We start from the raw sequence: 26,737 nt of genomic DNA on the forward strand, positions 1-26,737 counted from the left end.
TAGCAAATAACAGCTGAGATGATTGTTGCCAGATTTCATCATAGTTTTATTCGTTCATGAATGAAAAATAAGGTTTATAAATTATATTATCAAAGTTTTAATTCATAATATTTTATACATATCGCTATACGAATTTATTAATTATTTCAAAGAAGCACAGACCTTAATATAATTTCTACGTTCTAAAATGTTCATTTCTAAGGCGAGTGACTTACGATCAAGAGCGAGGGTGACTAAATTATTCCTAACTTTTTACATTACAGTATTTTACACTATAATGTTTTAATATCCATCAATGAATCATTAATTTAAAACTGTGCTTTAAAAATAAAATATTTCATTGACATTTTGCGTAACATGACAGAATTGTTACGTTACTGGCAGCCCTGATGTTTTCTCTTGTTCCGTCCGATGGTTTTGCTTTTAAAAGTGATAAGAAAATTAAATGTAGTAATTCTCAGTGATTAATTTACGTATAGTCAAATTAGTTTCTTGGATTTCCTCGCTTGTTCCCGATACCAGCGGAGTACAAGGAGGTAAGTGTTATTGCGCATTCGTTTTATCCTTATTGAGTAATGACAATCTTTGCACCAATTGTACAAAATCTTTATCAACCTTGAGTTGAGATTCGTGTATCGTGTCTTGATCGTAAATAAATACCATTATTAAGTTTATTTACCCAACTCGCTGCAAACAAAACTCAACAAACTCATATTTTCAACTCTGTTAATGGAATTTGAATAAAAATCGTGTCATTCTACGTTGTCACCTGTTTTCAAGTTTACTGCCTTTGTTTATCATAATTCGTGTAAACGCGGAAGTTAATAGCCCAAAACCAAGTTGTTGCAAACATAATATGTATGTGAGGGTAGAGCATAAAACATGTGCAGTTTCATATCCTACCTCCTAATTTCAAGATAATATATCCTTATTTAATGATGTAATTAGTTCTCTATTGTACAATAATTTGAAGCCAAGTAGACCCCAAAAATCAAACAGGTGATAATGATAATATAAAACTATCAATTGTATTGTCACAAATGTTAAAACAATCAGATGTATGATGTAGCATAAAATATTATCATTGTTTATACATAAATTTAAAATTTTAGAAAATTCCTACTTACTTTAACCCATTGAGCCCCGAACGGTCAGATCCGACCGCGACACAATAGATTTTCTATTGTGTCTGTGATTCCGGGGCCTGATGGATTACTAAGATTTTCAGAGTTATAGTGTCTATAAGTTAAAATCTTTTACAGCAATGCAGTCTGTTGGACACAGAAACAAAAATAACAAATCCTTAAATTATTATTATGTATAAATTTGAAATGGTGATTATTTCTTTGTATTAAATAAACAGGGGTTATGTTATCTGAAGATAATTAATACTTACAACATTCAGTAGTATCTATGTACTAATATTATAAAACTAAGTTTACTTGTCTCACGAGAACACGCTAATCTCAGGAACCATGGGTCTGATTTTAAAAATTACATGGTTAGAGAGTCCATCTATCGAGACAGACATATATCATCACGTTAAGACTAATAGGAGTGGAGCAATGTGGGTAAAACCGCAAGGTACAGCTAGTTTATACAAATAATAAACTGAATTGTTTATATTAGAATCAATTGAACTATCAGATGCCGTCATAACAAATAAACAGATGTTTAATTTTTCTGAGTCCTTGGCTCATGACCTTTTATAATGGGAAAGTTGTATAGATGATATTTTTAAGTGTTTCCATTTGTTTAATTTAATTGTTATTGTCAATTTGTTTCGTATAGAAATGACAATAAAGCAGTTATTAATTGGCAATTGAAAAGGTTGTTTCTATTAACTTTCAAAATATGATGATATAAGATTGCATTATTTACCTACCTATTTTGTTTAATTTATTGTATTGACATCTAAATATGTACAGTATAATAATTTTATACCAAATAAAATATTGCAATAAAAAGCTGTCTTATCAAGTCGTTTAGTTGTTCTTGTTCTTAATGTAGGATTAAATAAACAACAAATAAGCATACCAAACATTTAATTGGAAATTTTAATGTACAATTTTAATCTGTACTATTGGGATCCTAGGTTTCTTTATATATTGTTTCACTGCAAAAAAAAGGAAGAGGTTCCCAAGTTTTTTACTCATTTTGATGATTATTTTTTTTTATTCGAAAGCGTGCCTTCTGGTTGAGCCCTTTTAAATTTTGTCCAGTTCTGAAATCATTTTTAATTAGTGTAACTTATTGACTATTTAGCTTAATCAAATTGATACTAATAATATAAAACTAAAGTTTACTTTTTAGTAGCAATTTAAAAAATTCTTTCACTGTTGGATGTATGCGATCACTGAGTGTTATATGCTTTATATGTATGACGGGAAAATCCGGGGCGGACTGTTAGTTTACATATTCATAGGAGATGAAAAATAATTTATTATGTGTTTAATAAAGGGGGACGAAATTGAATAGACCAATAATAATGCGATTCCAGTAAAGGATAACACACACAATCGTTTCATATGTAAACAGTAAACACTATCCTAACACTATCGCTACATATAACCAGATAAAATATCAACAAAGGTGCCGCGGCCAATCTGCGTAATGCCCGTCCTTGGGCGCAACAAGGTCACGTCTCAAGGGCGTCTGGATGTCATGTTATTTGTTCCTCGATGTAGGGAATATCGAATTTCTGCTTTTTGCTATTACCACATTGTGATTAGCGCGTTTTTTATGCTTTGTGGTTTGTTGTGAAATTGATATTGTCGGATTGCATTGTGACTAGGTTAATATTTTTGACCATGGTGGTGTCATGAGTAAATTTCGATTTTAAATCCGCGGTTCGTTTTTTACAGTAATAATTGTGGAAACTATGAAGTTGAGAAATAAATCAATAAACCAAGAGGTTACTTAGGCACCTTATGTTTTGAAAATGTTAATCTTAGACCTTAGTTGATACGGCTGTATAATCCAACTTTGTAAGATAATTAGTATGTATTTACGAAGACAAAATTATAACTCGTCATGAGAGGCGATTTGACCTCTCAATGTTATCTGTTTATGCTTTTTATCTATGGATACATAAAAAATCTTTAAACAAACCGATATAGAATTATATCTTTTGTTTTGAACAGTTAATGAAGTTATCATCAGACATCAATGAATAGGTCTAGTATATTATTGTATATTAGTGCCGTAATTGAAAATCAATTATTGACATTAATTCGACGATAATTAAGTTCTAGAGACTTATAATAGATGTTTTTTTTTTGTGTGGTGTCTCTCAATGTTAGCTAGAAGGGCTTCTACATTTTAACGCGGACGCGTTATAATAGATGTGTACAAGGGCATAATATAGTCGAAAGTCGAAACTCATTCGCAGAAGACTTTTAATCTTATGGATGTGCGTTTCGTACGAGTCTTGGCCCTTGGGGTTTTTTTTATATTATGATGAATAGTGAATTATTATCTTGATCACGTATAGAGAGATTTTCCTTATTACCCATGGTGTATGGGGTAGTTGCATTAGGTACACATTCGAGTCACGAATGAATGTAAAAGAAAGAACTGGTGATACCTATCTAACGACACCTTAAATGTTAGCCTATTTATTTATACATATTATTCACATTTCATATTCGTTTAATTTGTGTGAATAAAAGGTAAATAATAATCTAATTAGATTGTGTAAATTTTAAACAAAAAAAAATGCAATGTAAACAAACAAACCGCGTATTTTATCACCGTCAAGTTAAATGTAAACAAAATATTTGTTTTGCGGTCAGTTAAATATATCCCAGGCTTAATTTAGCACACGGTGCATTTAAAATCCATACTAATATTATAAATGCGAAAGTAACTCTGTCTGTCTGTCTGTCTGTTACTCAATCACGCCTAAACTACTGAACCAATTTGCATGAAATTTGGTATGGAGATGTTTTGATACCCTAGAAAGGACATAGGCTACCTTTTATTGCGAAATATGTACCACGGGCGAAGCCGGGGCGGACCACTAGTATTTTTATAAAACCGGCCAGCCTCTGTATCTCTCTAATTGAAATATGGTTTACATGTTATGGTATTTCCATATGGTAGAACCTTGACAAGTTAATAAGTAATCATTTCAGCGATATTGGCGAATATTATTGCAATAAACTGTTGAATTGAAGAGTCAATAAATAAACATGAAATGAAAATACATCGTAATAATTAATACAGTAAAAACTCCCATGTGTGTATGGCGCAAATGCATAGGCTTTATTACCTACATATATACCTAAATTAAGTTTCTTCTACGCACAGCAGAATCTTGCTTGAAAAGATACTTTATAGTTTATACTTTATACCCATCTGTAGCTAGATGTTATAAAATATTTAAACAAATATTGCACGATCACATAAAATACGTGTAATACATAACGGTACTCGGATTGACGGTATTATTTTAATGTTTTTTTGCACAAATTATAATAAATGCCACTTTTTATACCAAAAATAGACTTAAGTACCTACCCTATAATCGTAACAACTAAATAAAGCTACAGTCGGCTAGATTTAGCGCACATTTATTTGTAAAAGCCGGCGCCAGGCCTCTAATTGCATGTATATTATGTGAGTACGAGGACCTTGATTCTTTTTAAACATGTTTTGAAAATTATTTTTAAAGCTTATTTTGAATGTTATACAGATTTTTCGTTTTTCATCATGTTGTACTATGAGTTTTATCACTAAAATCTCGTTAATTTGATTATTCATCTATTTTACGAATTATTATAACCAACAATCTATAATATAATAAAACCGGCCAAGTGCGAGTCGGGCTCGCGCACAAAGGGTTCCGTAGCAGCAAATATAATAAATTACAGTTAAATCAACCTATCTCAAAAACTATAAGAGATACTTTGATCAAACCAAAAATCGTTGAAAGAGTTAATTAGCATGCATCACCTCTATTTTTTTTAGAATTTTATACCCCGTAGTTATAAAAATAGAGGGGGGGGGACATACTTTTTACGACTTTGAGAGCTGATATCTCAAAAACCGTTCACTTTAAGAAAAATGTTTTTTAGAAAACTTTATATCATTTTAAAAGACCTTTCCATTGATACCCCACACGGGTATGTACATCGAAAAAAAAAATTTCATCCCTCAGTTACATGTATGGGGGGCCCCACCCCCAATTCTTTTTTTTACTATTTAGTGTCATATTTTTGTAGCGGTTCATACAACACATATTCCCATCAAATTTCATCACTGTAGTACTTATAGTTTCCGAGTAAATCGGCTGTGACAGACGGACAGACGGACAGACGGACAGACGGACATGACGAAACTATAAGGGTTCCGTTTTTGCCATTTTGGCTACGGAACCCTAAAAATGAATCGCAAAATGTGTTGGTAAGCGCATAACTCGAGAACGGGTGGACCGATTTCGATAATTCTTTTTTTATTATATTCCTTGAAGTACCAGGATGGCTCTTATGTAGAGAAAACATAAATATGTACCACGGGCGAAGCCGGGGCGGACCGCTAGTTATTAATAATAATTTATTTACTCGTTTCATCAACTTCTTTCTTCATGTTTATAATACTACAAGATGACAAACATACTTACAAAATATGTAAATGAATCGAATACCAAACGACCAATTTACTGAAAAACCTTCAATATAAAATAAAAATAAATGAATACTTTATCATGCAAACAGACAGTTCAATTTCTGAAAGGAAGTAGTAATAAATATAAACCATATAACTATGTCGATAAATGTACTGTCATTTCGTATAAGAATCTTTATTATACCGGTTTTTCATAAAGCCTTTTATAGTGAGAATTCAGAGATGCGTTCAGAATAGAGAATCCAATCCCGCATCAAAATCGCGATCCCGCAAGCCTGCGGGATTAAGATCATCAATCCCGCGGATCCCGCGGGATTTGCGGGATTGATTTTAATTATTATTATTTTTGTTTCATGTAATTTAAAGAAAGAAAATACACACAAATATTTTTAATTATTCTTATCAACATGAAGCAAAGTTATCACTTATATTAGAAACTAGCGGTCCGCCCCGGCTTCGCCCGTGGTACATATTTACGTTTTCTCTACATAAAAACCATCCTCGTACTTCAAGGAATAAAATAAAAAAAGAATTATCGAAATCGGTTCAGCCGTTCTCGAGTTATGCGCTTACCAACACATTTTGCGATTCATTTTTATATATAAGAAGAAGATTAAATATAATGATGTTTAAGACAATACAATATTCACAATATTTCACGTTTCATATTTAGAATTTTATTTAAAATAGAACATATTCATTGGTTTTAGAGGCATTTAAAATCAGCTTTTTTTTAAATACTTTCGAAGAAATGATAAAGTATCTTACGTTTCATCTTTTAGATTTGATCTTATCTTGTTGCATAAATAGCCAGAGGCGGAAAAATCACGCTCGGCTTCCACACTTGTAGGCGGAATTGACTTCACATAAGTATAAACAGCTTCCAAATACTTCCCCCTATTCCCTCCACATTCAAAAAGTGTCACTATCAAATCAGTTGAATTATCTCGAGTGGGTACACGCACAGCAGATCTAGACTCTGCCACCCATTCAGTACGCGCAAAGCCCCGTGCGCCGTAGGGAAATCCCCAGTCATAGAGTACTGGAACTGACATTGATTACGTTCCGTTCCGTCCGATTATTAGTCCGTTTTGTTATGGGCATGCTTGTATGGAAAGGTATACATTTTTGAGTAAAGCAATGAAATTTGGTTCGAATGTTGTTCTCGTCCACCTAAGCCCAAATCGCCTGGTAGCCAGTGTCTACTCCCCGGCAGAAGGGAGGGAGGGGGGGTTATAGAACAGAGCGCCCGGCGCTCGGAAAAAAAATTCTGGCGGATTCATTTGGCCCTTTGAGTCGAGTTTGGTGTCGTTATCAGGTAACTAGATGATGTCCGATTCATTTCCCATACCAGTTTTTTAAGGTTCCGTAGCAAAATATGTCACAATCTATAAAATAATAAACTTTTGGCAGTGGCAAAATCCAAACAAACCAGTATATTTTTATATTTTTGTATCAAACTTGGTTTATAAAAAAATACTGTCTGAAAGGCCATTTCATGCAGATTATAAAAACATTAACATGTAACATATATCTTACCATTTTCAATGTGAAATAAATTATAGAAAGTACAGGAACGTTCGTCAGCGCAGCGTAGGGGACGGCTAATAGACCCGAAAAATAAGCAATAACATAAAACAAAAACCAGTCAAGTGCGAGTCTGACTCGCCCATCGAGTGTTTCGTACTTATTTGTCCTATACCATGTTATCCTGTCTGGTAGGACCTGGTTAACTGATACACACACCCTTTCGTCTTTATAATATTAGTGTGATTTTTAATCATCTTTAAATTATAAATGAAGTCAGGTAACATTGTTAAAAATAAAGATATATAATAATAGAACGTTTTTGTATTAATAATAATGACAACCACCTCCACAATTACATAATTAGGTACATTTGAGCTGGCGTATAAAACACTTCAATCTGGAATTGCAAGATTTCACGCACCGACATCTTATCAATTCAAAGCTTCTCTTTTCTTTTTATTTCAGATGGGCAAGGCATATTTTGATTTATTTTAGGTCCCTAAATATATTATACAGCCTGTAAAACTGCCCTTAAGGTGTGTTGTTTAAGGGCAGCTTCTGTGGGAGGCAAATTTTCGATTTGCCTGTCCGTTTTTGTTAAAAATTTGTTTGCGACCCTCATTTACTGTCACAGCGGGGTACAATGTGAAAAACAAACATGTACTTATAATAATTATAAAAAAATATAAGTACTCTTATCCAGAGAGTATCCTTAAAATATCGTGACCGTCCTTACCCATCATGCATTGTAATCACAAACTTTTCAATTTCACTGTCTGCATATTTTCCACTGTAAAGTGCTTCAAATCCTCGTGTGACATTCGGATATGCCTTCCATACCTCAAATGCAGGTGTACCTATGTGGCTAACACACGATATTTTAGTGTATGTATTTTATCATACGTATATATTACACACAACAAGTATTTAAATATTTTATTTCATATTTATATTCGTATTTAATTATAACACTAAACATTCATTACACAAAACACAAAAAAATACAGACATGCATTACACTCATACAAAATAATTATAATATTTATTATTTTATGACGGAGTCGCGGTATTCGCGTAGTATGCGTGCCGCGACGAAATTATCACGGTCCCAGCGGGTAGATCGGAATATTTCTTCAAGTTTCTACACAATTGTAAAATTAACAGTTCGATCTTAGTTACCGAATGCGCATCTAGTCAGTGTCTTTTTGTTCTTGTATTTTCATGCCCAAAGTGTTGCTTGTATCTGATAATTGTCTCTCTCCTTCTACGTGGAGCAATAAACGTTAAAACTGTGAGTGTGTGGTTATTTGTGCATCACCCAAAGGTACTGTACCTAGTGTAATTGATATCCATTATCACGCACCCCACAAATTGGTGACCCCTCTGAACACTATATATATAAAAACTATGTCCAGTGCAAGTGATTCCGAAAACGCTGATCGAGTTAATACTCAACCGCGAAGGTGCGTCAAAATGGCGGAACGACCGCCGCACGTGTCGCCCGCCCAGCAACCATCCGTTAATTTACGGATCCCACCTTTCTGGCCTGAAAAACCTGCAATATGGTTTGCACAAGTCGAAGGACAATTTGCTATTATGAACATTACTGACAATGCTACCAAGTTTTATCACATTCTGGCCATATTAGATCGACAGTATGCGGTCGAGGTCGAAGACATCCTTACCGGCCCTGCTGATTATATTAAATTAAAATCGGAATTAATAAAAAGATTATCCGTGTCTAGAGATAATAAAGTGAAACAGCTGTTGATGCACGAGCAGCTGGGATTACGCAAGCCGTCACAATTCCTGCGGCATTTGCAGCATCTAGCTGGTCCCGAAATTCCAGAAGATTTCTTAAAGACGATCTGGACCAGCCGATTACCTGCTGGATTGCAGCCGATCGTTGCGTCACAACCTACGCTGTCCCTGGACGCCCTGGCTGAGCTGGCTGACCGCGTGTACGAGATCGCGGCTCCCACTACTCATGTTGCAGCGACTTCTTCATCGTCATCTTCGGCAATGGACGACTTGGCACGCCAGGTGGTGGAGCTGACGCGCCAGGCGAGCGCGCTATCCACCCAAGTAAGCAGTTCCCGACCCGGTCCCCGTGTGCGCAGAGATCCCTCTCCCCATCGCCGTCAACGGTCTTCTTCTCGACGGTCCCACTCTAATTACCGGCGTTACCCTATCTGCTGGTATCATAATAAACATGGCACAAAGGCTAACAGATGCATTAAGCCATGCGACTTCAAGGCATCGCACGACACGAAACGCGTACGACACTCAGTGATGGCGACTAACGCCTGCCCCATTTCCCCCGGTCGTCTTTTCATAACAGACCCCACTCTTAATGTTGAATATCTAATAGATACCGGTAGTGATATTTGTGTTTTCCCTATAAGTGCTGTGTCTGAAAAACGATGTAAAACTAATTACCAACTGTGTGCTGCCAATGGTTCCGTCATCGATACTTACGGTTACATTCAATTAAACCTCAACTTAGGCTTACGTCGCGTTTTTCCATGGCGTTTTGTTGTAGCTGACGTCACCAAAGCCATTATTGGTGTAGATTTCCTTTCACACTACCAAATTATTGTTGACGTAAGTAAAAAACAATTGATCGATGGCTTAACCAATGTCAGCAGCTCAGCAATAAATTGTAATTCAATTAATTGTAATATTTCTAGTGTTAAGGTTGTAACTTGTGGTGATAGTAATTATCATAAAATTTTAGCGCAATACCCGGAACTAACACGCCCCGCTGGTACTCCAGGTATTGTCAAACACAACACTACACACCACATTCGCACAACTCCTGGCCCTCCTGTTTCCTGTTCCCCTAGACGCTTGGCTCCCGACAAACTTAAAATTGCAAAGCAGGAATTCGAGGCTATGATAGCAAACGGAACAGCCCGCCCATCTGACAGCCCGTGGTCGTCTCCGCTTCACCTCGCATCGAAGAAGGACAATGGATGGCGTCCATGCGGTGACTACAGACTTCTCAACGCAAGAACGATACCAGATAAGTATCCAATCAGGCACATACAGGACTTTTCACACTGTCTGTCTGGTTGTACTATCTTCTCTGTCATCGATTTAGTTAAGGCCTACAACCAGATTCCTGTTTTTGAAGGCGATATCCCGAAGACAGCGATCACCACACCCTTCGGTTTGTACGAGTTTCCTTTTATGACCTTCGGACTTCGCAACGCAGGTCAAACTTTTCAGAGATTTGTCGATGAATTGACGCGAGGCCTAGATTTCTGTTATCCTTATCTTGATGACTTCCTGATATTCAGCAGATCAGCACAAGAGCACGAAGACCACCTGCGCCAACTCTTTACCCGTATGAGAGATTATGGTGTTCTTATTAACACAGCCAAGTGTGTCTTCGGCGCTCCTAAGGTAACATTTCTAGGCTACGAAATCTCTGAAAAGGGAACCAAACCTTTGGACAGCAAGGTGCAAGCCATCGCCGATTTTCCTGTCCCAAGAACTGTTCGAGAGCTTCGAAGATTCTTGGGCATGGTTAATTTTTATCGACGTTTCTTGCCCAATGCTGCCAAAATTCAAGCACCTTTAAACGCTTTGCTCGTAGGTTCCGTCAAAGGTTCTCATCCCGTGGTCATAGAAGGAAATTCGCTGCAGTCATTCCAGGACTGTAAGAAAAGCCTTTGCGAAGCAGCCCTGCTCGCTCATCCTGCCTGTGAAGCTAAATTAGGACTCGTCACTGACGCTTCAGATACAGCGATAGGTGGAGTCCTACAACAGCTTAAGGATGATGATTGGCAGCCGCTCGCATTCTTCTCGCGCAAGTTGAGCCCGTCACAGGTAAAATACTCACCATACGATCGAGAGCTCCTTGCCATCTACGAGAGCATAAGGTACTTCCGACACATGCTAGAGGCCAACCACTTCACGATCTATACTGACCACAAGCCGTTATGTTACGCTTTCCACGAGAGGAAAAGTAACTGCACGCCGCGTCAGTATAGACACCTCGACTACATCTCGCAGTTCACAACCGACATACAGCACATATCAGGTGCAAATAATGTCGTCGCTGATACTTTATCGCGCGTATGTGAACTGCAGAGGCCTGTCGATTTAGAAGAGATGGCAAAGTTGCAAGCTTCAGATCCTGAGCTCACTGCGCATCTCAAAGGTGAATCATCTCTTCGCCTAAAACGGATGAATGTACCTGGAAGTCGTACTCAACTGTACTGCGACGTCAGTACACCGACTCCCAGACCTTTCGTCCCTACACAACTGCGTCAGCAGGTTTTCAATTGTCTGCACTCATTGAGTCACCCAGGCGCAAATTCATCAGCCAAGCTCGTTGCACAGAGGTTTGTCTGGCCTTTAATGCGGAAGGACTGCCGCGAATGGTCTAAGGCATGTTTGACCTGTCAGCGCTCGAAGGTAAACAGGCATGTCGCGTCACCTATTGGTACGCTCGCTTTACCTTCAGCGCGATTCAAACATGTTCATATAGACCTAATCGGCCCTTTACCACCTTGCGGTGATTATCGGTATTGCCTAACAGCCGTCGATCGCTTCACGCGATGGCCGGAAGCTGTACCACTTACCGACATCACCGCAGAAACTGTCGCGAAAGCTTTTGTGTCCTGCTGGGTAGCCCGTTATGGTTGTCCAACCGACGTCGTTACCGACCGCGGTGCACAATTTCAATCGGCCCTATTCCAGCAGCTCGCTAAGTCTATCGGTTTCGATCACCGTAAGACAACCGCATATCACCCGCAGTGCAACGGCTTGGTGGAGCGCTTCCACAGACAATTGAAAGCTGCAATTACCTGTCACGCTGACGCAAATTGGGTAGAAACACTACCTCTCGTGCTTCTCGGCATAAGAAGTGCTGTGAAAGAGGATCTGCACTCCTCCTCAGCCGAGCTGGTTTTCGGTGAACCACTTCGCCTACCAGGTGAATTTTTTGGTCACGACACTTCGTCTTATACTACCGATATCACCGACTTATCAGCTCGGTTGACAAATTTCGCCAGGAATATTCGACCAGTACCAACTCAACATCATGGTAAGAAAAACATATTCATCTACAAAGATTTAGCCTCATGTGGTCACGTATTCCTTAGGGAAGACGCACTGCGCGGCTCTTTACAACCCGCATACACAGGGCCACATGAGGTCATTTCAAGAGATCACAAATTTTTCAAAATTAAATTAAAAGGAAAGTCAACGACAGTTAGCATAGACCGCCTTAAGCCAGCCTACTTACTGTCGTCTCCTACCGAAATCCTTCCTTCTCCCGCTCTTCCACCTCCCGATCCTCCCCTACCTCTTCCCAGTGCTCCTGTGGCATATACCACTCGCTCTGGGAGGAGAGTTCACTTTCCAGACTTTTATCGCCCTTAACCCGGTCTCTGGAGGGGAGTGATGTGGCTAACACACGATATTTTAGTGTATGTATTTTATCATACGTATATATTACACACAACAAGTATTTAAATATTTTATTTCATATTTATATTCGTATTTAATTATAACACTAAACATTCATTACACAAAACACAAAAAAATACAGACATGCATTACACTCATACAAAATAATTATAATATTTATTATTTTATGACGGAGTCGCGGTATTCGCGTAGTATGCGTGCCGCGACGAAATTATCACGGTCCCAGCGGGTAGATCGGAATATTTCTTCAAGTTTCTACACAATTGTAAAATTAACAGTTCGATCTTAGTTACCGAATGCGCATCTAGTCAGTGTCTTTTTGTTCTTGTATTTTCATGCCCAAAGTGTTGCTTGTATCTGATAATTGTCTCTCTCCTTCTACGTGGAGCAATAAACGTTAAAACTGTGAGTGTGTGGTTATTTGTGCATCACCCAAAGGTACTGTACCTAGTGTAATTGATATCCATTATCACGCACCCCACACCTATAGTTCTTTTAGACCTTCTAGCTTTGGAACACACGGACTATATAGTTCCGATCATCGTCTGAAACTATTTTTCTTACTTTTTTTCAATCCCGCGAACGTGCGGGATCCCGCATGAGTAATCCCGCATTTTTGATCCCGCAAAAAAGGTGCGGGATCCCGCATTAGCAGGATCCCGCGTTTGCGGGATTGGATTCCCTAGTTCAGAAAGGTATTTCTGATTCATGATATAAGACGTTATATTGATATTCATTTTCGCTCGTTTTCGATGCAAAATTATTGGTTTGTAGATGGCATATGTTTCGCGGTTTTTTTTTTGTACCTGTTTATTCTTGTTATATAACAATCTATAAAAAATCATCACAATTTGTCGTAAAAGTTCTGCTTATCCCAATTTGAAATACGGATGAGGCTGGATGTCAATCACTATCGTGATGGCCTCTACTTGCCCAACACTGGCCATTTAGAAGAGGGTCAAAAGACATTTATTCAGTGTCGAAGTAAAAGTTAATTAAAATAAAGATACACATAATATAAAAAAAAACTAATCTGTGTAGAAAATGTACATAAACACAAATATGTTTTGTTTATAATCATTTATGAAGCACTTAATTTTTTTAAACAAATTTCCCTTCCATAACATAGACAGGAGTGATTCATATTGTTGAAAAACAGACAAATCGTGGGATAGTATGCACAATCGCCATTTAATTAACACCAACAGCAATTATATTATAATGGAGAGAGCGTGCACTCTAATTGGCGGTAAATTCTGTACGTAAATCATAAGCATAAAAAGAGGTGAATAAAATTACTGCATTCATTCGAAACTGGTTGTGGCTCCCGTTCATTATTTACTAGCTGTACACGCGGTTTCACCCGCCGTCTAACTTTATTATATGTATGTATTTGAATTGTAGCTACTGCCATCGAATATCATTTCCTGGAAGACAATTTTTTTCAGACATTTGTTTTTCCCCAAACCAAACAAAACACAATGGATACTGTTTACATTTAAATTGTTTACTGTTTAGCCATTATTTCTTAAAACAAAGCCAGTCAACAAAATACTTCTAAGAAATTACGCAACCGCCGCCCATGTAAATTTTACTTTCTTGACCCGAATACCAGTGGTTAGTAACATTTCGCAATTTACCATTACATTGTTTTAAGCTACTCGTAAATTATAAGGGAAACAATAATTATAATGTCGGACTCTATTTTGCACCTATAGGCCGATAGTTTATTGAACCTTTACCTTGATACAATTCAGGAGTAATATGAATTGATCACGCGACAATATTTTTGTATTGATCTTTTATTTTTTTTTTTATTTTTAAGGCTCAGGCTTTTATACCTTTCATACTTGAAAATTTTACTGTGCATAGCTGTGTACATTACATGTAATAGGTTCGATAACTTATTTAGAAAATATCGAAAGGTCAGCATTGTTAGATAGATTCGGTAGGCACAGCAATTCATAGTAATTTCATATTGTCGTCACTGGCTAAACTTTTTTGGCTTGGGGTTTCACTTTACACCTTTGAAATAGCATCTGCTTAATATACTTCTTGCCGATTGAACCACTTAACCATTCCTTTACTATCTTGTTGTTGCCAAACGCGATGAGCTCAAATCCCGACCACCTGTGGTAATTTATTATAATTATCAAGGAGGTGTTTTGACCTGCCCTAAATGTGACCGCACATTCCTCGCTAAAATTAACTACATAAGCCATCTCCATTCTCCGAGCGCACGACAGGGCATTGCATTGTTGACCCACCGTAACGACGACACAATATAGCAGTCGCTGGAGCCGAAATCGGCAAGGAGCGATTATTTTATTTTTTTATTTTTATCTTGTTGTAATATTTCTGCCGTAGGTACCTAATGATAAGAATTTCTCTTACAAATGAACCTTGAATAGTTCACACTAGAAGTGCACTGATTTGCTGAATATACAAACACCGTATCACGTAGCAAAACATATGACGTAGCTATCGACTCTGATTAATAATAATTGATCTAGAATCTAAGGTCCCTGACCCTATAGTTCTATTTGCAGCCATGTAAACAAGTCTTAGTAATGTGTTAGGTATGCTAGCTCTTTGCCGGTAATTATGAAAGCTATTTGTGATATTCTTTCATAACTATGGTTATTCTTGGTTGCCACTCTGTTTTAAATAGAATGCTGGGTATATTGACCACATCAGAGAGTTATCTCTTTAGGAATATACGATGTCTTGTACATTTCATAATTGAAATCTACTGGTCCGGGAGCCAGCAGCAGATTTTATGACCAAGTTCCTCTCAAGCGGTAATTAGTAAAATGCATCAAAGTATAGTATTATGAAGCCTCGTGAACGTCAGCTGGAGCTTGGTTGGGGGGAAGAGCGGTTGTAGCCTCCCGTATCAGCTGACGGTTTTTCCACCAAGATACAGCCAGCTGACATATATTTATCCACAGTTACATATAAGCTATCATCAGGTAAATTTTTGTTTGAGAGGAAATAACGGAAAATAAATTTTTCTTTAAATTTAACTTTCATGTTCGAGACACCAGCTGACGTATAATACACCATGTTGTAACCAGCTGACTATTTTTTTTCGTTGAGATATTGGGTTAGCTACAATTTGACAAATTTTTAGCTGAGAGGAAATGAATGAATCAATGTATTTTTTTTCCTATGTGCGTGGGAGGCTACAACCGCTCACCCCCCCAACCGAGCGCCAGCTGACGTTCACGAGGCTTTATAATACTATACTCTCATGCGGCTGACGAATTATCTCTTGAGAGGAAATAGTTAACCAAATTTGCACCTGGCTCCCTAACCATACATGAAAAGTAAAAGTTTTGATGTAGACTGTCGATTTGAAGTTCGTTATCACAATTAAAACATAAGCAAGCAAACATATCTTTAAATGCAATTGGTATTGGGTTCACCAAGACTTCATAAAGTATGAAGATTGTAGTTGTACTGCTTAGTTTGTTAAATAACAAGATTCTTATTGCAAAATATAAGTAGACGAATTCACGTAGAAGTTAAGGGTATAAAAATAAGTTGGCTATAGTTTTAACACTATAGTTCATACGATCGCCAAGAACTTAAACTACGAAGCTACTTCTATTAAATAAAGTAAGAATTATCTTAACATTTTTCCTCTACTGTGATTATGACAAATCCAATAACTTCAATCTATAAAGGTTCAAACTTAGCCAGACAGATGGCACTGAAGCATGAAATAGGCAATTCTTGAATGATCGTCGGTAAGAATTAAGCACATTACAGGCAATCAGTCGGATCGGCCACCCGGTTACATATATTAAAGCGATGAACCATTGTTGAGATGTTTTCCATTTCCGATCGCTTATTAGTAGACATCGGATTATATGCATTTGCATATTTGCATATGCAAATGCATAAAACTCGCTAATTACGGCGTTAGTGCATATTTTAGCCTTTTTCCCCAATAGTGCATATTTCGTTAAGTAACGGGAGTTTTGATTGGTCGACTAACCTTTATTAGCCAATCAGAACGCTCAGCGAGTAAACAAACCCTATTTTGGCATGGTAAAATGGCGAAAAATTAAAAAATGGGCTCCATTTTAAGTAAATTTTGAGCTATTCAAAATAGGGCTAGATTACCCTAAAACTTAAAACATGGGTTGAATTCGAAAAAAGGGCTAGATTTAGCCCGGAAAGGTCTAAGGTGGCAACACTGGGCTCGCGGGTGACAAACGTCACAAATTTGCGCTCGAAAATTAGGTAAAAATGCCTAATTGTATACTGGCACAAAAACTATACTAAATTTCATGAAAATTTCACTGTATTTGTACAATCTTTGGTTTAAATATATAAAATAATAAAGGTTTTTTTGATTTTGTATTGTGCATATTTTAGGTATATCAGTCGTTTTTAGTGCATATTTCGGCCTTTTTTAGTGCATATTTGCATGCATATTTTGGCATTTTGTTAGTGCATATAATCCGATGTCTACTTATTAGGTTAGCTAGGCTATATGAGATTTGTTAAGCGGGGGGTATTGCAAATAAATTGTGGTTCTCTGTGTACAGATTGACAATTTAACAATTAATATTATAATGTATGTTGCTTAATGTTCTTGTCACAAGTCAAAGACCGGGCTTATATTAGTGATGTGCCATAAGAGAGGTCTATCAGTGATCAGCTATAATGGACAATAATTATAAGCTGATGCTGATTGTTGATGATGATGATGTTGCTCTCCTTCTTCTTCTATCCTTGTCTCTTTCCCATTTATTTGGGATCGGTATATCTAATACTCATTCGTATTTGTAGCTATTATTTCATATTTCTGGAAACTATTTTTAAACCTGTAGGTAATAGAAAAATATCACGTTTAAAATTAATTTGTGTTTTTGCTGTTTCCTTCTTTGCTCATATGATTATTACATATTTTGTATATTGTATTTATGTACGAATTCTTACTATATTAACAGTTATTATTAAATTTAGTAATACTCCATACTAATAATATAGTCTAAATGCAAGTCACGTGCAATTATGGATATTGAATGGAGTAAACATCAATTAGTTTAATTGCATAAATATAACTTTATGTACATACATTTAATATAATTATAATCGCCTATAGGCGCCGCGGAAAGGCGTCACTACATAAGGCTCCATTCATACTGACAGACATTAAGATGCAATTATATTCATAAAATCATTATTACCTATCGATAAAGCATTGATAATACATTCCATAAGTTCCAATACTTTATTAAACCACATGCTATGTATAATAATTTATTGAGTTAGTTATACATGTTCATATTGTACCTACATATTAATATTATTAATCTTCTTCTTCTTATACAGGGTGTACCAAAAAGTAGTGATGAACGGAAGCTGAGGGGTAGAGGACCTAGAGGGCTATCCGAATCACCCCCATGTATGTTATGCGATTTTTCGTATTTTCGGAGTTATGACGATTTTTTCAATTTTTCACCTATCGCCGAGTACGATGATATTTTCACTAATGCTGACGTCAATGATTGCCGAAGATGCTTGATTTTTTTTGTGTGCTAAGCTGAAAGATAGGCCAATTCAGTATGGTAACATTTACTATCGTTAGATCTTTGAATGGAATAAAAAAAAGAATTAAATGGCAAGAAAGATAAAATTACCCAGTATGTTCACCACTTCAAGGGCCCGTAAAAAAATAAAATCACATAAAAAAAGTTTTCCGTTTGACTTTTAAAAACTTGCTCTATCTATCAGATAGCTACCCTGAAAATTTCATTTTATTATTCAGACGGCTTCAATCGAAAAATTTAAATCTAAATGTGGTAAGTGCAAAAATTGAATTAACATGATGATCATTAAAACCAATAAATAGGTGTTTAAATTACCAGAAATTTTTAAAATAACCCCGATGTTGCTCAATGCAAGTGCGACATCACCGTAAAAAGTTGTCTTTTAAATGTCTGAATGCCCTTTCATTTTTAATGGTTTCTTCTGATACTATGAATTTCCGGGTTATTTCGTTCAAATTGTGGCAGTCTCTCGTCTTTGTAGTATCCCCACGGAAAAAAATCAATAGGGTTTATGTCCGGGGACCGTGCAGGCCAGGCTAAAGGGCAAAGATACCCTGAAAGATGGATTGGTCGTTGCAGCCTGCGCATGCGCCGATGAAGCCTGCCTTAAAGCCTGGCCTCCACGGTCCCTCAACCTAAACCCCATTGATTTGTTTCAATGGGAATATTAAAAAGACTTCGGCTACTTGAGAGAATGCCACAATTTAGACGAAATAACCCGGAAATTCATAGTAGCAAAAGAAACCATTAAAAATGATAAAAGGGCATTCAGACATTTAAAAGACAACTTTTTACGGTGATGTCGCACTTGCATTGAGCAACAGCGGGGTTATTTTAAAAATTTCTGGTAATTAAACACCTATTTATTGGTTTTAATGATCACCATGGTAATTCAATTTGTGCACTTACCACATTTAGATTTAAATTTTTCGATTGAAGCCTTCTGAATAATAAAATGAAATTTTCAGGGTAGCTATCTGATAGATAGAGCAAGTTTTTAAAAGTCAAACGGAAAACTTTTTTTATGTGATTTTATTTTTTTACGGGCCCTTGAAGTGGTGAACATACTGGGTAATTTTATCTTTCTTGCCATTTAATTCTTTTTTTTATTCCATTCAAAGATCTAACGATAGTAAATGTTACCATACTAAATTGGCCTATCTTTCAGCTTAGCACACAAAAAAAATCAAGCATCTTCCGCAATCATTGACGTCAGCATGAGTGAAAATATCATCGTACTCGGCGATAGGTGAAAAATTGAAAAAATCGTCATAACTCCGAAAATACGAAAAATCGCATAACATACATGGGGGTGATTCGGATAGCCCTCTAGGTCCTCTACCTCTCAGCTTCCGTTCATCACTACTTTTTGGTACACCCTGTATATAAAAATGAATCGCAAAATGTGTTGGTAAGCGCATAACTCGAGAACGGCTGAACCGATTTCGATAATTCTTTTTTTATTATATTCCTTGAAGTACGAGGATGGTTTTTATGTAGAGAAAACGTAAATATGTACCACGGGCGAAGCCGGGGCGGACCGCTAGTCTTCTTATATATAAAAATGAATCGCAAAATGTGTTGGTAAGCGCATAACTCGAGAACGGCTGAACCGATTTCGATAATTCTTTTTTTATTATATTCCTTGAAGTACGAGGATGGTTTTTATGTAGAGAAAACGTAAATATGTACCACGGGCGAAGCCGGGGCGGACCGCTAGTTATGAATAAATACGGAGATGTTCAATGTTGAGAACTTTACCTTCAGGAAATCAGACCAGCTCTATATTTGTCGATCTAATTTATTATAATATCTAGATACAACTAATTACGTTTTCCTATCAAAACTAAGTAATCTAAACTAGCTTTTATCGTGCGGCTTCGCATACTTAGGAACTTAAGCATTTGTAATATTAGTAGGGATTAAATACAATTTAAATATCAAATGAATATAAAATATATATAAGCCTAATATCTCCAATCTACTTACAAGTCAGAACACATGCATCACAGCGGATGCAGCGCGGCGTGATGTGGACAAAAGTGCATTGTCTCACAGCCTTGCGTTTGATTGGAGACACCGGATTGTTGCCAGATAGATTTATATTATAGCTTGACTAGTCTTTTCTGAATTGAATTATCCTTATTGATACTGAAAATGAGAAAAAATGATTGTTTGTCTGCCTGTCACGACACAAAGCAGCGACTTTATTGTGTGCTAGAGCACTCTCTATATCGCTAAATTGGCGATTTAATACGCAAACATGAAACATTCCAAAACTAATTTAGATCAGTATCTATGATGCTACATCAATGACATTGTTTACGTGTTTGTTACAATATCAAGGACTCTAGGATGGTCGCGTGATACATGCTAGTTGGGAGGGCGGTTTTCATTTTTTCTAGAAAATAACATATTTAAATTAATTATATAGTTTTTATTTTATTACGATGTGGTTATAAACTTTGATTAATCAATTAACTCCCATTTCATGTTACGTTATCGTCAGCTATAAATTATATTTTAACATTATTTACTTACACATAATATAAACGTTACGTGCGTGTGTCTAATCTGGTATAACTTGAAAATAAATCTTTGGTCACTAACTCCATAACTGGTAATTAAGTTGAATAAATAATTAAACTTGCAGCTGTATCGCTTTATCTTGAAAAGTTTTTAATCTCTTTGTTTCTATTGTTTCGAGTTTCGACCGTATAAAGAAAATTTCTTTAAATGCACGGTCCCAGTAATTTTTCATTAAGAAGTAAAGATTATCATCGTTATTGTGACATTGCAAAACAAAACACAAACCAGGAATAAAATAAATATCTTGCTTGATGTAACGTTTGAATTAAATATTTCTCGATTTGGCAATTACGTAAACTTTATTGAAACGAATTCTGGGCCAATTCGATAACGACCTATCCCTTATAAAATTTATTATTTGTAAGATTGTGTACTTTTTATAAGGTTAGGTGAGGTAAATAAAGCTCACGTTTGAATAGGGTTTTTCTTACCTCCGCCAATTACTTGTAGGTAACTAATAACTATCTCGATTGGATAAGGTTTTTCTTACCCCCGCCAATTACGTGGTGTATTTAGTAATCTGTGCCATTACACGTAATATCCTATTTCTTCTGTAAGCGTTCCCCTCGATTAATTTAACCTGATTCCTAAATAACGTTATTTGGCACCTTAATATAGCTGTAAATAAAATATTAAAAATCTTGTTGACATTCTGCAAATATACACAGTTCGTCTAGATATTCAATCTTATAAACAACCTTACCTCAATTCTCTTATAGTACATAATTTAACAACAAAGACCAATTTATTTGCATCCTTTTAACGATCAGATCATTAAGAAGAATTAAGTTATTAAGTTAACATGTACGACTAGTTACTTAACGATCACATTGTCCTGTTTATGATATAGAACCTGTTTTAGCAGTATTGGATACATGTATTGCAATAATATATTGTTACATATTGAGTTACATTGCGTACATAACGTAAATAAAGAATTATGAATTATGAATTTAGGTGAACCTATAGTTTGCGTAAAATTTAAGATATAGACTACGACGGACTTACTAGCCTCAGACAAATTTTAGGATCTGATTGATTAAGTGGATGGAATAGTATTGGATATAATTCACATCAAGGCAAGAACGAGAAATTTAATCGGGTTCTACTTCTGTGTGCTTCACTCGACGCAGAAGACTTCTATTATCCCACTCTTACCATCTTTACAAAATACTTTTCTTATTATCGTTGTTATTTGTTAAGACGGTGGCAAACTATGAAAGTACGAAATGGTGGTTCCGTAAATGTAATTGCGTGTTATATGGTAAGTATTTCCACTTTCAAAGGTCCCTTTTAATCGTAGCAATAAATAAGAGACCATCAGTACGCTTGCTGCGACCAGATGCGGCCTTGACTCGGTGCGTGCGCGCATCGATGCATCATGCAAGGGTACGTGTACGTCCCTTGCGTGAGGGTATTTTTGGCGCATCGCGAATTCATATTGATATGTCGTTTGTAAATTAGTTGAAATTGAAGTTTTTAAAGAATATAACACACGTTTTTGTGGTGGTAAAGGTGGGTGAGAAGGTGTTTATTTTAATATGTTTTACAATAATCACAAGAAATGAATTATCGCTTTTTACATAAACCCATTACGTTGATAAAAATCAGTATCTTTGCGTTTGCACGTGACTTTCTTCGCGCAAGACAAAACTTAGCATCTTGATTTAACACGTAATTTTCGATCCATTTACATTGCAATTTCTATCCCTAATGAAATCCATTTAGCCCTTTACCTCAATGTTGCATAAAACCAACTACCACCTCAATTTTATTTTAATTGTAATATCCATGCACACATAACAAATGTAATATTATTTATAAAACGAATAAGACCACAAGTGTGTTGAGTGTAAAACATTAAAATACGGATGCGACCAGGCTATTTCGGTCCGGTCCCATGGCGACAGTCGAGATTGCTAGCGCATACTAAATGCAAGATGCAATTCATGCTTGGAATTAATAGGTGGAAATTACTATGGGTTGTTTGGTTGTTTGTTTTCTAGTTGGCTAGGTTCGTTTGTTGATAGTTTACACCATATTAAATAAGTTATGTTTTGGTGTAACGACGGGACTCGATCACGATTGGAGTTCTTTTCAAGCGGTTTTTATTCGTCGTTTGCATGGAAATTAGTTTCTGTTTGGAACTGTTCATATAGCTGGCAATTCCGATTGTCTTTTATTTAGTACAGATTTAATTAGGCCACGCAATTTCTGCTCAGAGAAACGTAGAATCATCTTTTCTGAATATCACCGGGTACTCATTATTTAAAATCTGAGATCAATATTTTATAATAGACATAATCATCATTATCATTACATAGTATAAAACAAAGTCGCCTTTTCTGTCACTATGTCCTTTTGTATGCTTAAATCTTTAAAACTACGCTACAGATTTTGATGCGGTTTTTTTTAATAGATAGAGCTATTCAAGAGGAAGGTTTTAGTCATAGAAATCTAAATAACAAGACACATAGAAGTGCTGTAATGTCATAATTCGTATGAAAACCGCTGTCGCCAAAATCAACACATTCAAACCGAGAGCTAAACAGTACACACAAGTAAACTATGCCTTTTATTGGACAGCTTGATTTTAGAGAAAACTAACTTAACTATTAAATTAAGCTTTTGAATATGTATCCTAACGCACGAATTTACGGTTTATTTTAGAATAACATCCCTAAGTATATGAGACTTTTTGCTCCAATACGAACAAACGTGATAATAAGAATGGTCGACTGTGTCATTCATTGTTATTTCGATTACTATGGTGACACTCGTAATACTTGTAAATATTCTATAATTTTAAGGAAAAACGGCATTATTTCTAAAAAAAAATATTTTCCGATGAAATATTATTCCTTTATAAGTATAATTACAACTTGTGGAAGAATTTCCGCAATGGGAATTGCTGAAACACACCATGTATACACTCATACGTCTCCAGAGCAACTGAACAGTGACGAATGCACTGGTGATGTGAACATCACCTGAGTGGCGACAAGGTCACGCACGCTTACGACTTCTAGTGTCTTGTTATTTAGATTTCTATGGTTTTAGTATATAATTTATAAGGTTTTAGACAAAGCGGGCGAAGCCGCGGGCGGTAAGCTAGTATATAATATACATAAGTTAAAGAAAAGGTTTCATTTGTATGATTTCAGTGATCTTAATCAAGCCTTCAAGGTTAAGGAAAACATATAAATGATAATTTTTATCAGAATTTTTTTTATTTAAATATCATATCGGTGTCCACCAATTCTTTTGTCCGATGCAGATCGTCTGATGCATTTTTCCAATCAAACAAAAGATGTCTATTAAAATATTTCGGCAGCTTATCAAAAGACGAAGAGTAATAACATTATTTGTATTTATTTTTTAATTGAAATAAAAAAGATAAGAAAAATACCCAATTTAGGGACAATTAAGTCATCTTAAAATTATAAACCTAAAAGTGAAATCAGTAAAAAAAGGTCTTCCAATTACAAAGTATAAAAATATCTCGAGTCTAAAGTCAGATCATTAATCGCAGTTTCTTTGAATTTAAAGAAAATTTAACTTTTAACAAAGGAAATTACGTGGTTAATTTTATTAAAGATTTGTTCAAACAGTCTGTTTTTACGGAGCAATGAAAACGAGTAAACAAACGTTGCTTTTAAACATTCGAAAATAACCTTTATCATCTTAATTAGGTACAAAGTCCGTTCACAAATTTGATATTTTTATAAATTATTCGCTGTTTGTTATTTTATTGTAATCAACTTAAAAGGATCAATGTCGAAGTCTTAATTACATCGCGGTCTCAACAGTGCTATTAAACTAGCTACTGTTAATCTGAAGTTATAGTAGAGTAGTATGTTGCGTGATGTGCCTTTAATGTTATTCTTTCTTAAACTTTAAAATTTATAACATTTAAAAATTAATATGACAAGACTTAGATGGTCATGGCAGTTCTTTTTTACGTCGATATCTACGCCACCGTCTCAAATATCTACGAGGAGACACTGCTCAAGTAGATGATCGATTTTACATATTCTGGGTTAGTTCATTAGTTGACATCATGAGACATTCAACTCATAACTTATGTTTTTACAAAAGAAACAATAAAAGGACCATTGACGTCATATTATAGTTCACGCATGAAAATATCATAGATTTTAATAATGGGATGACGTCAATGACCGACTAGGTTGTTAGTTTATTCAAATTTATTAGACACTGAAAAAATCAGCATAATGTAAGTTCTATGCCAAGTTCGAGAGCTAAACCTTTGAAGTTTTATCTAACTTCCCCCCTTTTTAAAAATGTAGCTTAGATACGCTTAATTTCGCTCCTGCCTTATGGCTGAATATTATTCAGGCTGAATATTATTATTGAACGGCGATGTTAAAACGCTATGCTCTTTAAATTTTTCATTCCTTCCTCTTTATCAGCTACCGAGGAAGCTTTTTAGAAGCCAAATGGAAAACTTTTTTATGTGACTTTATTTTTTTATGAGCCCTTGAAGTTGTGAACATACTGGGTAATTTTATCTTTCTTGGCATTTAATTCTTTTTTTTATTCCATTCGAAGATCTAACGATAGTAAATGTTACCATACTGAATTGGCCTATCTTTCAGCTCAGCACACACACAAAATCAAGCATTTAGCGCAATAATTCACGTCACCATAAATAAAATCTCATCGTACTCGGCGATAGATGAAAAATTTAAAAAAATGTCATAACTCCGAAAATACGAAAAATCGCATAACATACATGGGGGTGATATCACTACTTTTTGGGACACCCTGTATATAATATAGAGATAATACCTTTACTTCATTCCCTACATATAGAGATAGGGATAGATATGAAAATGTGGAAGAACATATAAGTATTTGTTCTTTCACATTTTCATATCGAATACCATGTTTGTAACATGTCACTCATCTATCGGCTCTCATATTCACATAAAAAATATTTAAATTATAACTCCTGGCGATATTATACTCGCAAATTTGTAAATCGTTTAAATTTTGAGTATATTAGAGAAGGATCCGCACATTGTGTATATCCATACTAATATTATAAATGCGAATGTAACTCTGTCTGTCTGTCTGTTACTCAATCACGCCTTAACTACTGAACCAATTTGCATGAAATTTGGTATAGAGATATTTTGATACCCGAGAAAGGACATAGGCTACTTTTTATCCCGGGAAACAGGATAGGTTTTATTCCGGAAATCCCACGGGAACGGGAACTATGCGGGTTTTTCATTGACTGCGCGGGCGAAGCTGCGGGTGGAAAGCTAGTATATAATATGTTTTCTATTGGAAAAAAGTGTTTATTTTATGGTCGTTATATTTTACAGAGTTACTACTTTTTTCTATAATTCATGCCATATACTGAAAAAATATCATACGTATTTCATCGCACGGTAGTGTTGTTGTGTTAAATACATTTTTTTCATTGTCCTATAAAAATAATAAATAAACTACCTATTAATGGATGCACCCTTGAAATTTTATAGATGTCGTAAGTGTCAAAGTACTTAAAATTTTAAAGAGGCTTTATTCATGATCCCTAAAAGGTTTTAACAGTATTCAAATTAAGTGTTTTAAACCGGATAAGCGTATCTTGAGACTCTTAAGCTGCGATGGGTCGGTGTTAGATTAAGTTACCTGATACATTGTAGGCTTAACGATTTGTAATACTCATCAAGCCTATACCATTTATTTACGTCTCTACTTATGTACAGATTCTAGTCTTATTATAAACTAGCTGCTCCGCGCGGTTTCACCCGCGTGGCTCTACTTCTGTTGGTCTTATTGTGATGGTATACATGTAGCCTATAGCCTTCCTCGATAAATGGGCTATCCAACACCCAAAGAATTTTTCAAATCGGGCTAGTAGTTCTTGAGATTATCGCGTTCAAACAAACAAACAAACTCTTTAGCTTTATATAATACTAGCGGTCCGCCCCGGCTTCGCCCGTGGT

General features: G+C 35.8%; 1 protein-coding gene across 1 annotated transcript in view; it reads left to right on the forward strand.

The window, feature by feature from the left end:
• Positions 1-368: 368 nt before the first annotated feature.
• LOC149479059 (phosphatidylinositol-3,5-bisphosphate 3-phosphatase MTMR4) overlaps positions 369-26,737 on the forward strand; it is a 90,957-nt gene continuing 64,588 nt past the window's right edge. Inside the window, exon 1 of the mRNA XM_089708823.1 lies at positions 369-536. The gene's annotated coding sequence lies outside the window, so the exon portion shown is untranslated. The remainder of the gene's footprint in view (positions 537-26,737) is intronic.

The sequence above is a fragment of the Colias philodice genome, chromosome 21 (genome assembly GCF_061535455.1).
Source record: "Colias philodice isolate Cphi_HAF_F1 chromosome 21, ilColPhil1 Martin Lab GWU primary, whole genome shotgun sequence".
Lineage (NCBI taxonomy): Eukaryota > Metazoa > Arthropoda > Insecta > Lepidoptera > Pieridae > Colias > Colias philodice.